Raw genomic sequence first — 15,646 nt, forward strand, 5'->3', positions numbered from 1 at the left:
CGCAGGCTCAGCGGCCATGGCTCACGGGCCCAGCCGCTCCGCGGCATGTGGGATCTTCCCGGACCGGGGCATGAACCCGTGTCCCCTGCATTGGCAGGCGGACTCTCAACCACTGCGCCACCAGGGAAGACCCTACTTCCTTTTTAAATAACATTTTTCCAGCCAGGAAATTCGTACATTTGAATGTAATGTCTTGGAAAGTACAGAAAAGAAAAAAGAAAAAATGAAATTACAGTAATCAAAAACCACCCAAAATAACCACAGTAGTATTTCCTATCCATAATCTTTTTATTAAAATATGTTTATATGTATATGTTGAGGTCAATTTATATACTGTTTTATAACCATATTTATTTTATATCATGAATATTTCCAGAACATTAAATGCTCTAGAAACATGGTTTTAATGTCTATTATTCCAGTAAATGAAAGAACTACAATTTATTTAACCAATCCTCTATTAACTGAACAATACAGTTATTGCCAATTTTTTTGCTAATATTATGCCAGGTGAATATCTCTTGTATATAAACCTTTGTGTCTTTATCTGATTATTTTCTTGGAGTACACTTCTATTGTGAAACTTTGAGTCAAAAGGTATATACATCTTTTCAAAGTTTTGATACATAATACTATATAAAATTTCCTTCTTGAAATGCCATGTGGATTTATATCCTCACATCAATGTGTAAAAATACTAGCTTCACAATACCATGCTTAGATACTACCATTAAAATGTAAAAGAGGGCTTCCCTGGTGGCGCAGTGGTTGAGAGTCCGCCTGCCGATGCAGGGGACACGGGTTCGTGCCCCGGTCCGGGAAGATCCCACATGCCGCGGAGTGGCTGGGCCCATGCGCCATGGCCGCTGAGCCTGCGCGTCCGGAGCCTGTGCTCCGCAATGGGAGAGGCCACAACAGTGAGAGGCCCGGGTACTGCAGGAAAAAAAAAAAAAAAAGTAAAAGAAATAAAAACAAACTTTGCCAAGTTGATAAGGGAAAAATCTTATATCCCACTTTAATCTAGATGTCTGATCAATTCTAAGAATGACCTTTTTCATATATTTATTGGCCAAGTGTTGTGATTTTTCTGTACATGTCCTTTGCTATTTTCTATTTGAGGTGGTGTGTTTTGTTTTATCTTCTAAATGTATTAACACTTGGTCATATGTTGAAAATTTTCTCCAACTTATCACTTGTCCTTTAATTTTGTTTATGGCATTTTTTGACATGTAAAAGTTTTAAATGTTCATTCATTAAGTATTTTGATAATTTCGTTTTGGTCTCTTTCTTCAGCATTTTGTTTAAATAGACTTTCCCATCTCTTCTTTGAGAGGTTAAATGGTTTCTTATATTTACTTATTTATGTTGAGTCTTTTTACAATTCATTGAAATGCTCACCCATTCTTCTAATATTGGAACATTTAAGATTACAAACTCTTAGATCCAGATGTATAGAGTTTTCTAGTTTCAGAAAATCTGTTAACTTTATTTTTACTCCCATCTACTTCCAAAAAGAAGGGGAAAAATTAATTAACAATAAACCTACACTTGGACATTTAGTATGATGATAATTGATTTAGACTTATGCAGGGGCATGTGAGGGATATCTCAAAGTCTGTCAGAAATTTATAAACTAAGGCCTTCCATTTGGGTTTCCTGTTAGTAATAGCAGAAAGGAGGAGGAACAATGAGTTACATGTTTCGCATTGTCTGCTTAAAGGAAACATATCAGTTTTCTTAAAAGAGATTTGGCAGTGAAGTCAAAGACGAATTTTTTGTGTGGGTATGATGTCTTGATACCACTTTTATAGAACATAGAATAATACAAGGCAGTTTATTTTATAAACTCTTAATAAAAGTTAAGGGCATAATATTAAGTTCTAATTATGGTAGAGTACTATGTCTGCAGGCAGTCAAAATAATACAAACCACACATGTGTCTTTCTGGTGAAGTAGTTTGATAAGGGGTAGAGCTTAGACAATCTCTGGTTAGATATTTCTTAAACTAGCTCTTTCAGCATAATAGTTGAGATTTTTAAAAATCAGATTTTGATTCATGTGTATTTGTGATTTCTATTTAGAAATAGCAATTGTGGAATGATTCATACACATTAGGTCCACGTGTTTAACTGGAAAGTTTGACATTTTATTGTGAGAATTAGCCTACTATTTGAGAAGGTGGAGAATTATCTCATATAAGTGGGTTTCCAGAATTACCTGCAATCAGTTATACAATTTTTGCTTGCTACACTTCAAACAGTTATAATGTGAACAGTTTAATAGTAAATCTTACTTCATTTCAGATCTGACAGAATGTCTAAGAATTTTTTGTTTTTCATGAGGTACTGCTTCCTTCATTATCAAAGAATATTGAGAATTAAGTGTACTTTAAGCTGCTCAATTCATCTTTGAAACTATTTAAACTTACTTTATCTGTGAAATAACCCTCATTTTTAAGCTGTGTGTAAGGGAAGTAAATATATCTTAAACTGTGTAGGAAGGTTTTTTTTTAAGGGGAAACAGGAAGGGGAAGGTTTGTGTTGACAGAACAGTATTACTTTTATTAGTTTTCTTTTTTTTTGCAGCTGACACTAAACTTGCAGTGTTTATATTGAACACTAAATCAGCACCTGACTGAAACATGACTAGCTAGAGAGTTCAAGACTATTTAGATAACTCAGTATGTTGGATGTTAGGGGATTATACTTTAATCAGACAGTAGTGTGATTAGGAATCAGTTGTATCTGATGTGCTACCGCTAGACCTGAAATAACTTGAGTCTATTTGTGGAATGCTGTGATTGTATTTTAAATTCTAATATTTAAAAAAGTCACAGATCGTTGAGGTTAGTTAATTCAGTTGCTTGTAGAGGAAGGACTACCTGGGCTTGCTAGAGACAGAGGGTTGCTTATCCTCTTTAACATCTCCCATGAAAGACTCCTCACAACTCTCTTTTGGTTGTTTATTTACATTTTTAACTATTTGAAATATTAATTTTTTTTCTAAGAGTTTCTTTGTTTTTATCTTCAGAAGGATTGAAGAGTGACCACTCAGAATTCTCCTTTTTAGAAAAAGACTTTTTATATACATGAAAACAACCCATTGGTTATGTTATTTTTCCAGGTGAGATGATTTCAGCTATATCTTTACATTCCTAAATTATAATACTGATAACTGTTGTTTTGTTGCTCCTTTTGTACTGAGTTCTTAAGATGTAGAGGAAGCAGCCAGACATCGAGTCCCTTGACTTTTCTTAGCTGCTTGAAATTCTGGGATCAATTTTATGGCAGATGTTCTAGAGGGGAGTGAGAGTGGAGGAAGGTGCACTATTTAAGCAGCTGTTTCAAGTAATACATGCAAATGATGATGAAGACTGAACCTGGGAGAAGGGCAGTGGAGATAGAGAGGATGGGAGGACCTGATAGGGCTCTGGAGTGGACTGTAGACCCCATTTTTCCAGTTCATCACTGCCTAGGGGAAGTATAAATAAAGGCAGTGGTAACTCTAGGATATCTAGCATATTTTGCCCCCTGCAGTTTGAATCTCCTCATCCTTCTGGAACATACAGAAGTTAGGGCTTTGGCTAAAGGCATTATTTTAAAGAAATGTCCCATCAGCCTGTTTCCTTACCCTTTTAGGTCATGTTCTTTGTTGCATCCATTTTAATTTCAGTTTCCATATGTTTGTTTTTGGCATATAGACCTTGTATCCTGTAACCCTGCTGGGTTTTCTTTTCCTTTTTTTTTAAAATTTTTTTTAAGATTCCTTAGGGTTTTCTATGTGGACAATCATGTCATCTGAAAATGGGTAGTTTTGTTTCTTCCTTTCCTATCAGTTTTGCCTTTTTTTTTTTTTTTTTCCTTGCCTTACTGTGATGGCTCTCGCTTCTTTTTTAACCCTAACCTCTTGCTCTGGACACAAGTGATTAGAAATCATAGTTGTTAGACAGATTGACTTTTGCCTGGAACAGAAGTCAGGGTTGCCTGGGTTGGTGCTTTTCTTATGCAGAGATTTTTAATTACTGATTCAAAATCTTTTAGAGTTATGGGCTTTGCTTTTTTATTTGTTTTTGAGTCAGTTTTGAAATTTTATGTTTTTCTAAAAATCTAGCCATCCGTTTTTAAAAAGCGTTTTAATTTATTGGCTTAAAGTTCTTCATCATGGTTTCTTTTAAATGTTTGCTCCTTTTTTAATGTCTTACATTGTGTATCCCTGTAGTTTGTGACCCCAGGCTATTATGCTTTCTAAGGTTTTTTTAGTCTCTTGCTCTGGTCTGTGTACTGGCTCAAAGCACTTATCTTCTCTCTAAAGCCCCTGCCCCCACTGCCCTTTTCTCATTTGCAGTTTCCAAACTGCTAAGCACTTCTGCGTGTAGTATCAGTAAATGTTAAAATGAATATATATTTTTATCATCTTTTTAGATTACCTGTTTTTCAACTTTTGATAGGTGAGGTTTTATTTCATTTCTGTTAACAAACTAAAGGTTTTTTGATTGTCCTATTTTTTTTTTAAGGGCAGTTGCCTTTTTAAAAATATTTATTTATTTATTTGGCTGTGTCGGGTCTTAGTTGTGGCACGTGGGATCTTCGTTGCGGCGTGTGGGCTTTACTCTAGCTGTGGTGTGGACTTTAGAGCACGCACACTTAGTTGCCCCGTGGCATGTGGGAGCTTCCCGGACCAGAGCTTGAACCTGCGTCCCCTGCATTGGAAGGCAGATTCTTAACCACTGGACCACCAGGGAAGTCCCTTATTGTCTTATTTTTAAAAAATAAAATACATAGGGCTTCCCTGGTGGCGCAGCGGTTGAGAGTCCGCCTGCCGATGCAGGGGACGAGGGTTCGTGCCCCGGTCCGGGAGGATCCCACGTGCCGCAGAGCGGCTGGGCCCGTGAGCCATGGCCGTTGAGCCTGTGCGTCCAGAGTCTGTGCTCTGCAGCGGGAGAGGCCACAACAGTGAGAGGCCTGCGTACCGCAAAAAAATAAATAAATAAAAAATAAAATACATAACATAAAACTGGGGTATATTGCTTGGAATTTCTGGTCTGTAATTTTGGTCAGAGTGCTTCTCTTGGAATTAGTTTTCTTAAATGGTTAAAAGGTATCCTGTTTGTCTTTACCTCTCCCAGTACTCCTTCCAAATATCTTTCTAAAGCATAGACTAATTTCAAGATGTTTAAAATTTCTTTTTACTTAGGCCAGTTTGAGGATCTAGATTAAAAAACAAAGGAAGTTGTCCTGATTATGTTTTTTTTTTTCTTTCTTTCTTTCTTCGATTCATTACAAGCTGTCAAATTATTTGAAGACCTTGGTTTCTTCAGACCTATAATCTGGCATAGAAGAGAGTAGTATACTTTAGTTTGTAAAGGAATGATAACTGTATTCTAAGTGGTTTTAGGTAAACAACAGAAGGAAAGTGTTACTATTTTTAAAAAAAATCATTTTAGTCCTTAGAGTCTTTGTATTTCTTGTGATACTAAACTACTAGAGTTACAAAATGGTTATCCTTCCTAGAGAAGGAAATGGTCCAGATTACAGCTGCTCACTTACCATTGGTAATTGAGTATACTTTGTAAATTATTACCAGGATCACAGTGAGCTCATTGTTAAGCAGTCCCAAATCAGAGATTCTTTTCTGGGTTAAGGCTAACCAGTGTGGTAGCTTGATCCACTAGGTTTCTCAACTGAGAGTTGAGAGTTGCTTTGTTGGTCTTCGTTTCTTTCTAAGTTCACCTTTTGGTCGTAAGGGAGATTTGTGTGTTGTGGGGTAGGGGTGGGGTTGATGCCCTGTGCTCTAGGGAACGTTGCAGGCATTGCTGAGACAGCACTAATCACATACTGTTATGATGCTTAGTAGAAAGTTTTGCTTTTTGCTGCTGTCACCAACATGTAGCTTCTGCTGCCCTGTGGATTGGTCGTATAACAGAAGCTACCATTTTTGAGCCCCTGTTATAGACTCAGCTGTACGTACCTTTATGTCATGTTATCCTCTTAAAAACCCTTGTAAGAGAGGGGTAGTTGTTCCTGTTTTTAGATGGAAAGGCTGAGGCTTAGATTTCACACAGCTAGTGAGTGCCTGGATTTGCTTTTAGGGCTCTCTGAAGCGAAAGCACACGTTCTTTGTGTTCCACCACAGTCTGCCAGTAATGCTGGCCAGATAAGAAACATTTCAATGAATAGTATGTTTGTTAGTATATTACATAAGATACTTTCTCCATAGAAAAGGAAGCATAGCTTAGGATTTTATGCCTCCCTAGTGTGCAGTATCTATATGGTAAAATTTAAATTGTGGTGGTGTTAAAGACTAAAAAGGAATTTTGAAGCAAAAAAATGAATAAGGATTATGTTCCTGGGCCTTGCCCAGTACTACACAGATTGGCTATGCTTCGTTCAGGTTGTAGATGAGCTATAGCTTCAACTGCTAAGGAACACTGAAATCCCTGTAATGTTTCCTAGGGAATAGTATAGAGGTTTAAATGATAAATAATAGAACTTGCAATCCCGCATGTGTTGTGCATAGGAAAATACTGACATTTGTGGCGTGTCCTAGAAGAAATGAAAGGGAGAATCATTTATAAAAAGAAAGAGAAGCTAAAGCTTTATGCTAGATAGTACTGGTAACATTTGAAAAGTTCCTGTCTTTTGAGTGTCTCCTGGGAGCCACAGGCTTTATAGATATGGTTTCTAATCCTCACATCCAACCCATGAGGTGGATATTGTTATCCTCATTTTATCAAGAGGGACACTGAGGTTCAGAAATATGAAGGACTACATCAAAGTTCACAGCATTCGTAAGTGGTGAAGTTGGAATTCAGCCTCCTCCCTACCACACCCCCTCAACTGACTGTCTCTTGCCTATGCCCTTCTCATTATGTTGCCCCTAAGCAAAGTTCAGGCAGAATCACTACAGGGTTTAAGAATCTGGGATTTTGATGGTTCAGAGCGCCCTCCTGTATGACACTGGAAATTAGAATTGTGTGAGTAAAATTGAAGAAGCAGAGATGCAAATTTTAGATACTTTTTTTTTTTTAATCAGAAAAAGAAAGAGCTCTTAAATTGTCTTTTTTTGGGGGGGCAGTATTAATGCAGAGTCTATATAACACTGTTACTCTTAATTTGATTTTATGTCCTTTTTCTTTTTTCTTCTTTTTTAAGATGTACTACTGTATTTCACTTAATATAAAGAAAGAAATATATCAACTTCTTAAACTTCTTTCATCCCTTGAAATTAGGCATGTGGTTTCAAACATGTTCTTTTTTTTTGATAATTTTATTGTTTTTATTTATTTTATTTTTTAACATCTTTATTGGAGCAAACGTATTCTTAATTGACCATATAGTTGAAAGTAGTATTCTAGAAAAGAAGTGAAATTTAGTCATATAGATCCATTAGTTATAATAATATCAGAACATTTTCAAGTGGTATACAAGCCTACAGAAAGAGTTATGACTTTCATAGTAGATGATAGGCATAGAATATAGACACCAAAACATTCACAATAGGCCTGTGAATATACCTTTTGCTCTGGGTTCTTTTGGTCAGAGTAATGTTTCACACATTGCAATTAAAGTGGAGCAAGCCAGTAGTTTTCTTTTGCGTGTGCACGTGCTAGGTTTGTCAAATTGTAATATCAGTTCCATCCTTTAATGGAACATTTTGATAAACCACCAAATTGCCATACAGAAAAAAAATCCCCCAAAGATTAATATGCTATTTTCTAAATAGTCTAATTTTCAGTTTTGAATTCTTCTTTTACCTGAAAGCCTTTTATTTTCCTAGTGGGTATTTTTTGTTTAATACTTGGTTATTAATTCCCATTATGGTCAAAATGTGGCTGTATAATTTTTAAAATTTTATTGTGCAATGTATCGTGTACAGGAAAGAATGTGTAAAATTGTAAGTGAAGTCTAAAGAATATTTAGTAAGTAAAAATCATACAGCCTTTACCCAGCCAAACAAGTAGGAACTTAACAGTGTTTTAGAAGCCTTCTGAGTGCCTCTCACTAATTCTATATCCCTCCCCACAAAGGTAACCATTTCCCTGCTTTTTATATTCTTACTAGATATGTATACATATCTCAACAACATATTTTGGACTTTGCCTGTTTAAAAGATAAATTGATTCATAGTGTATATATCTTAATTTCGTATCTTTCTCTAAGCATTATATCTTTGAGATTCATATGTATAGATGCAAGTAACGGTAGTTTATCACCCCTGCTGTATAGTGATAGATTATCTGAATATACACTCAGACTGATGAGGTTTCGCTGGGATGTCTCAATGACAGTCTCAACTGCAATGTTTCCTAAATTGAATTTATTAACTCTCTTCAACCCTTCACTTGCCAAAACTGCTCTGTCGATTGTGTTTTCTGTCTCTGAAATAGCATCTCTTTCCACCCATTTGCCCAAGCCGGAAACTCGTTTTTGACACCTCCTCCTCATTCCCCATTTCAAGGCATTCTTTAATCCTGCAGGTTTATCTTCTAAACATTTCAAATCTATCTCTATCTCCACTATCACCACCCTAGTCGAGTTCTTACCTGGACCTCTGTAGTAGTCTTTGTGCAGTATCAACATCCTTTCTTAGGCTCTTACCGTGGATTAGAGGCCTGCCTACCTCTTCCACTTCATCTTGGCACTCTTCCCTTCACTTGCTAGTCTATGTTAGCTTCAGCCATTGTTCATGCCATGCTTATTCCTGCTTCAGGACCTTTGCAAATGCTGCTGCCTCTACCTGTGGAACACTGTCCCTAATTCATTCTTACTCATCCTTTAGGACAAAATTTTAAAATACCACCTCCTCGGAGAGAAGTCTTCGTTGCTCACCATCCCTTAATCTAGATCATGACTCCCTGTTATCAGTAGGACTTTGTACTACTCCCACCTGGCACTACTGTAAAATTAATTAAATGATTATTAAGGAAGACCTCTCCTTTGATTCAGTCAGAGACAGTAGTCTGCAGAGTCTAATAAAGCAAGAAATCATAAAAAGGGATGCATGCCTTAAAATTTTTACTCTAAGAACATGACTGCATGTTCATTTGTCAGTCTTGTTATTAAGGGACAAAGGCCTTTTCTTTGGGAGTAGGTCCATTAGCTGCCAGTTCCATATTGTTTATCTTTCAGAAACCACACCCATAATATATCCTCTCAGATTTACAGTTTGGGTTTTTTAAAAGTAGAACAAGAATTTAGACTCTTCTGATACATTCTGAGTTTAGAATCCTTATGTATTTTTGCAATATTTTTTCCAATTTTTAAAACTATTTTCTTGCCTGTATCTAATTCAGCAACATAAGTATCTCACTTCTACTGAGTATTTCAAAGTCATTCAACTCAGTCTTCCCTACTCCCCCGCATTCTGTTAAGTTAATTAACAAATCAGCTAATTACAATAATAAGTATAAATGGCATGAACAGGTCTGGAAGCAAAATAAAAGTATAACTTAGCTGATGGGAAGAAGTCTCCAAGTGTACTAGGTCGGTGGACTCCACGGTTTTTGAGTGCACATGTGCGTGGTCTCCTGTATCGATACATTATCTATAGTGCAATACTGTAGCTCTGAGGTTGAATTATGTAGCCGTTTATGACCCACAAAACAGCAATTTTATATGGTTGAATAACAGTATAAAAGATAAACAGGCATCCAGTTGGATAATATAGATCATGTCACAGTAAAGTATGTAAATCATTTTTAAATAATTTTCTAAAAAACTCCAGTGGTTCTCAGATTCTTTTAAGGGAGTATAGCTATGATAGCCATGCATCCCTGGATTTCTGGGTCAGTCTTTAATATTTAACATTGTATTCTTTTTTTCTAAAAATTATTGAAATGTCACCAAAATATCAATCAAAAATGGAATCTCCTGAACTGCCTCTTGTACCTGACTTTAGCACAGAAATACGTTAATCAGCCATGTGTCCCAGTTTCTGTACTATAACTGAAGAGCTTTCTATTGGAAAGGTATTACCATGACTTAAGTAGCCTAGGTAGACTAAACAGTAGAGGAGGGATTTTAGTTGGGTCACATTCTTCCTCTTTACTCACTGTGGCATGCCATGTAGTCTTAAAACTTACTGAATTTAATTTATTTCTAATAAAGTGTGGATCAAGTCCCATTGAAATGAACTGGGAACTATTTCAATTATTTTGTTTTGTGGAAATTTTGTAATAGATACTGCTTGGTATTAAGAGGGCCATTGACTATGTATGGTCTTTACTTTTTTAATATATGTAAATTTTTGTAGTAATAGAATTTGACCTCTGATATTTCATAATTCTGATTTATAGCTTATCCTGTTAAGTATCATTTTTCAGCAAAAGCTAGTTTACTTACTACATTATTATAAAACCAATTTTAAATTATGATTGTCCTTCAAGGAAGGAATGACTTTTCAGAAATTTGCTTTGGATAGTTTTAAGCATAACTCTGCAGGTATAGAAATGTGAATGATGAACTTTCAATCTAGAATCAATACAATTGAAATTTAACACTTTTTTATAGCCCTGTGTAACTTTATATAAAACCATAAAGTAACAGAGTTTTAATTTAGTTCTCAAAGGGTTTCAGCCAAACACATTCCCAAAAACTTAACAAGAAAACAAATAAAAGAACCTCAGACTGACATTGTAAATATTAATAAGATAGTTGAAATGCCTTCCTGATTCTTACATGGACTCTTCTATGAATCACTATCAGTGATTTTCTTCCCAGTATTACAGCTGCCCACATAGCATTCCCCATCTTAGGAAAAATCTACTTTCTGTCCCCAAAGGGGTGTGGAAGCATAATAGTCTTTCTTTAAATTAGGGTATTTTGTCACGATGCAATCTAGCAGCAGTCTCCACGTTAGGAACAGAGAAACCACTAAATATCACGCGCTCTCTGTGAAACTGAACCAAAGGCTTAGTGTTAGAAACTGCTACTGTCACCTGGCAAGGACAAATGTTTTCTGCATGTCCCACTTGTTTATACAGCTTACAAAGAACTGTATATGGAATAAGTGGTTTTAAGTTTGGTCGCTTTCTAAAATGGACAGTCATTTTTTTAGGTATAATTTGCTTGTCAAAGAAATATCTTTAGGTAGCTACAGAATTTATCTTATAAACATGGAGAAGAGAGATTTCTGTACTTTTTGAATATTGCTCTTTTAGTTTCTGCAGTGGTGTGGTTTATAATCTTACATACACTAGACCAAGGTCAACAAACTTCTTCTGTAAAGAGCCAGAGAGAAAATACTTTAGGCTTTGTAGGCTACCTGTGGTCTCTGTCGAATGTTCTTTGTGGGTTTTTTTGTTTTTGTAATCCCTTTTAAAAATGTAAAAACCATTCTTAGCTGAGTCTATACAGAAATAGGCCACAGGCCAGATTTGCTTCTCGGTCTGTAGCCTGCTGACCCCTTCTCTAGATCAGTACTGTCCAACAGAAATATAATTTGAACCATATATGTAACTTAAAATTTTCTAGTGGCCACATTTAAAAAGTAAAAAGCAGATGAAATTAATTTTAATTCTATATTTTACCAGTTGTATGCAAACTATTGTTATTTCAATATGTGGCACTAGCCACATTTCAAGGACTCAGTAACCACATATATCAAGACAGCACAGCTCTAGACCAGAGCTATTTAAAGTATGGACCATGAACTGGTGCCGGCCTACAGTTTGTTACCAGTTTATGACAGGTTAAGTATAGAAATTGAAGCAAGAATTTAAAATATTTTATAGCAATTTAACCGTTACTTTATATCTGTTCAATCTAATAAGAAACTTGGCACTTGTATTTCATATATCCTTTTTTACATTTCTTTTTTTTTTTTTTTTGCGGTACGCGGGCCTCTCACTGTTGTGGCCTCTCCCGTTGCAGAGCACAGGCTCAGCGGCCATGGCGCGCAGGCCCAGCCGCTCCGCGGCATGTGGGATCTCCCCGGACCGGGGCACGAACCCGCGTCCCCTGCATCAGCAGGCGGACTCTCAACCACTGCGCCACCAGGGAAGCCCCTACATTTCACTTTTTAAGCAATTTATTATTATATCTTACAAAAGAATCAGTCTGTGAAGTTAAAAAGAAACTGGCTCTTCACTACATATAATTTAAGAGGCACTGTTCTAGGCAGTTCCTCCTAAGATTCTGCAGGCCTCTTGTATACATGGCAAAAATAAAAAAAGGAAACAGTGATAAGATTGTGGTAGGTAGTTTACTTAGTACTATTCACATGCCACCAACCACTACAGAGCAGTGTCCTTTTACTTGTCTCTTTCACAGCTACCATTGGAGCCTCTGACCAGGCTACCCTAGGCCAGTGGCTTTTTTACACTGCTCTAGAATCACTCAGAGAGCTTATAAAAAATAGCAGTGTCCAGGCCCAACTCCAGGCCAGTTGAAGCAGAATTTCTTGGGAGGGGGCCTGTGTACAGTTTAAAAAGCTGTATATTTTTCCAGTTACATCCAGGTGATTATATTTTACAGCCAGCATTATTGTATGGATTCCCTCATCCCAGAAAAATTTGCTCTTTCTCTGTTTGGAAGAAATCATTAATCTGGGTGGGGGATTTTCTGTGCAGGACCATTCACTCTCTTTAACAGCAAAAGGGGGACTTTCCGGTTAAATATGTCAGATTGAACTTTGGCATTTTATCTTTACGCCCTCCTAGAACCCCACTGAAATGAAAGGAATAAAAAACATAGAAGGCATAAATCACAAGTAGAAAGCAAATGAGAGGAGAAAGAAGTAGGCCTGATTGGTCAACAAGTTTTTGATAGAAGCAGGTTTGTAGAAATTAGTAGAACTGAGAAAGCTGATCTAAAAACCTGATGTTAAAAAGAAGCAACCCAGGGCTTCCCTGGTGGCGCAGTGGTTGAGAGTCCGCCTGCCGAAGTGAGAGGCCCGCGTACCGAAAAAAAAAAAAAAAAGAAGCAACCCAGTTTATGCTGCTGGCTCAGAAATTCAAGAAACCAGTTACCTCAGAAGGTAAGGGTGGAGTATGGAGCTGAAAACAGGAACGGTGGGAAGTCTGTGTATCAGTCTCCCATGTGTCCTCCTTCACCCTGAGCAGCCTGGAAACGATTGTTCCTTTACCTTGGATAAAACAAGAGGTTAGAGCTGGGAGAAATTTAATCTAAGAAGTTATTCGTAACTGAAGGGATATCTTGTGAAAATAAGGACAACTTTTGAAAAACAGGGACTAAGCGAAAGTCTGAATGTTGAGGTTAAGACCTCACCATTCCCTTTTCCCTGTTCTCAGAGCGTGGCAGTCAGGTGTCTGTGCCCCAGACAGGAGATTGGAGCATTTCTCTCTGGGATGAGCAGCCAGGAGACAAGGTTTACAGATGCTAACTTCTGAGGATTCCCTAATAAAAAACCAACTCATTGTCTCATCACCTTGTAATAAAGCCAGTTGACAAGCACCGCCCACTCACCCCCACCTCCCCAAGTGGACAGAGCTTCTGATCAGCATGTCAGTGGTGATGCATCATCAGACGCTTGCGGAAAGCCTCTGAAGTAAATAAAAAACAAAGACCTAAAGATTTAAGGAGAAAAAAATAAGGTACTAAGAAGAAAGAGATAAAAATATTTAAAATGTTAAAAAAACATTTTACACTTTGTATCTGTAGAGAAATGAGATATTATATCCAAGAAGCTAGAATAGGATGCTATTAAAAAGAACATTCAGGACTTCCCTGGTGGCGCAGTGGTTAAGAATCTGCCTGCCAATGCAGGGGACACGAGTTCGAGCCCTGGTCCGGGAAGATCCCACATGCTGCGGAGCAACTAAGCCCATGCGCCACAACTACTGAGCCTGTGCTCTAGAGCCCGTGAGCCACAACTGCTGAGCCTGCGTACCTCAACTACTGAAGCCCGCACGCCTAGAGCCCGTGCTCCGCAACAAGAGAAGCCACCACAATGAGAAGCCCGCGCACTGCAACGAAGAGTAACTAACCCCCGCTCGCCACAACTAGAGAAAGCCTGCATGCAGAAACAAAGACCCAGCGCAGCCAAAAGTAAATAAATAAATAAATCTATTATTTTAAAAAACATTCAGAGAACAAGAAAATGGTCTTGGAAATTAAAACTGTGATAGGAAGAATTGTAACTGCAAGAGAACTGTTAGAGAACTGTTAGAAAGTAATACCAAAGAAATCTACCAATAGAAAATGAAAAGAAATGCAATCTTGAAGATATATGATAATCAAAAGATGATCTAAGTGGTCGAGTGTCTAATGAAAAGGATTTGTCAGGAGGGAGGGAGGGAAGGTGGGGAAATAAAAAGACACTGAAAGGGCCTGGCACAACGAGTGTAGAAAAGGTCCCACACTAAGGAGAAAAAGAAGAGGTACAATTTTTCACGAAATAAAAACAGGTCACATACAGAAGACTGGGAATTGGTGTGATATTAGACTTTTCAACAGCCATGTTGAAGCCACTAGCCAACAGTGGAATAATGCCCTCAAAATTTTGGGGGTAAGTTATTTCCATCACCCAATAGAATATTATCAACCAATAGCAATATGAACATGTTATCTAGAAACAGTGAGGAACATAGCAGCAAGAAACAGCTAACAGAATTCAAAGTAATTTTCCTTGATTCCCTGGGAGTGGGAATCAAGAATGGAGAGGATGTTCCAGGCAATGCTCTTCCTTGTTATAAGCCTCGTAGTAGTATTTGACCTTTGGAACTACAAATGTATGAATTAGGTAAAAATAAAAAGCAACTCAAAGAAATGAGAAGGAAGCCAGGCTAGAAGGGACCAGGGTATCGGAAGAGTAAATCTACAAATTTTGGAGTCAACAGGAATGTAGCAGGAATTAGTCCTAAAAATAACAGGGCTATGAGTGAAATCTTAATATAAAAAAACAGTAAGTGATAACAACAGGCATGTTAAGTTCAAATGGTGTAAGCCTCAGAAAAGGCTTACAAAAATTTTTTTTTGCAAGGAGGAAGAGACAGAATGTTCTGACAGAGTTTAATAAGATTTAACAGTTCCATCTAATAGATTTTATTAGAATATATACCACTTAACAGTATGCTTTTAGTAAAGAAGAATCTGAAAGTACAATTTATGATTTTATAGACATAAATTCTCTATGTTGGCATTGTCACTAGTCCAAGAGCACTGTTAGTCCAAGAGCCCTTTCTGTAAGAAACTAAAGGGAAGATATGTAACTCATCTTAAGAAAGTTTATTCTTTATTTTTCTTGATCCTACTCAGCTTCTTGAAAAATGCAGGTATTTCTGACAAAGAGGATTAGTCAGTTATGGAAGGATCAGCTGTAATGACTCTCACCACTATAAGAAACAACTCAGATAGTTTTCCGATACTGATTTTAAACTGTGCAGAATAGTACCTAATGACATAGTAAACATGAACAAAAAATTCAGCGGAAAAAGTGCCATATTTACTAAATGGCAAAATAGAAAAAGAACACTTTTTAAAAACTTCTGGCTGTCATGTTGTGACAAAACTAGTTGAATTTTAAGTTTAGGCGTTTCCATTTCATCTAATGTTGACTTTTAGGTTACTGAATGAGACAGTGTGCCTATAAATGTTGTAGTTTTAAAATAACTCACTTATAAAATGCCATAAACTGCTTTAGATTTTTTTTTTTTTTTTTTTTTTTTTTTTTCCCGGGGCCCCCCCTT

At 37.0% G+C, this 15,646-nt stretch overlaps 1 protein-coding gene across 2 annotated transcripts in view; it reads left to right on the forward strand.

Moving 5' to 3' along the window:
- The window catches only part of SOCS5 (suppressor of cytokine signaling 5), a 59,751-nt gene that overhangs the window by 38,772 nt on the left and 5,333 nt on the right, over positions 1–15,646 (forward strand). Inside the window, exon 1 of one of the 2 annotated variants that reach the window (XM_024753547.1) lies at positions 13,986–14,006. The exons of the other annotated variant lie outside the window; for it this stretch is intronic. The gene's annotated coding sequence lies outside the window, so the exon portion shown is untranslated. Of the gene's footprint in view, positions 1–13,985; positions 14,007–15,646 lie in introns of those variants that run through there. 2 annotated transcript variants of the gene reach the window in all.

This window comes from Neophocaena asiaeorientalis, unplaced genomic scaffold, assembly GCF_003031525.2.
Source record: "Neophocaena asiaeorientalis asiaeorientalis breed wild unplaced genomic scaffold, Neophocaena_asiaeorientalis_V1.1 scaffold171, whole genome shotgun sequence".
NCBI classification, from domain to species: Eukaryota; Metazoa; Chordata; class Mammalia; order Artiodactyla; family Phocoenidae; genus Neophocaena; species Neophocaena asiaeorientalis.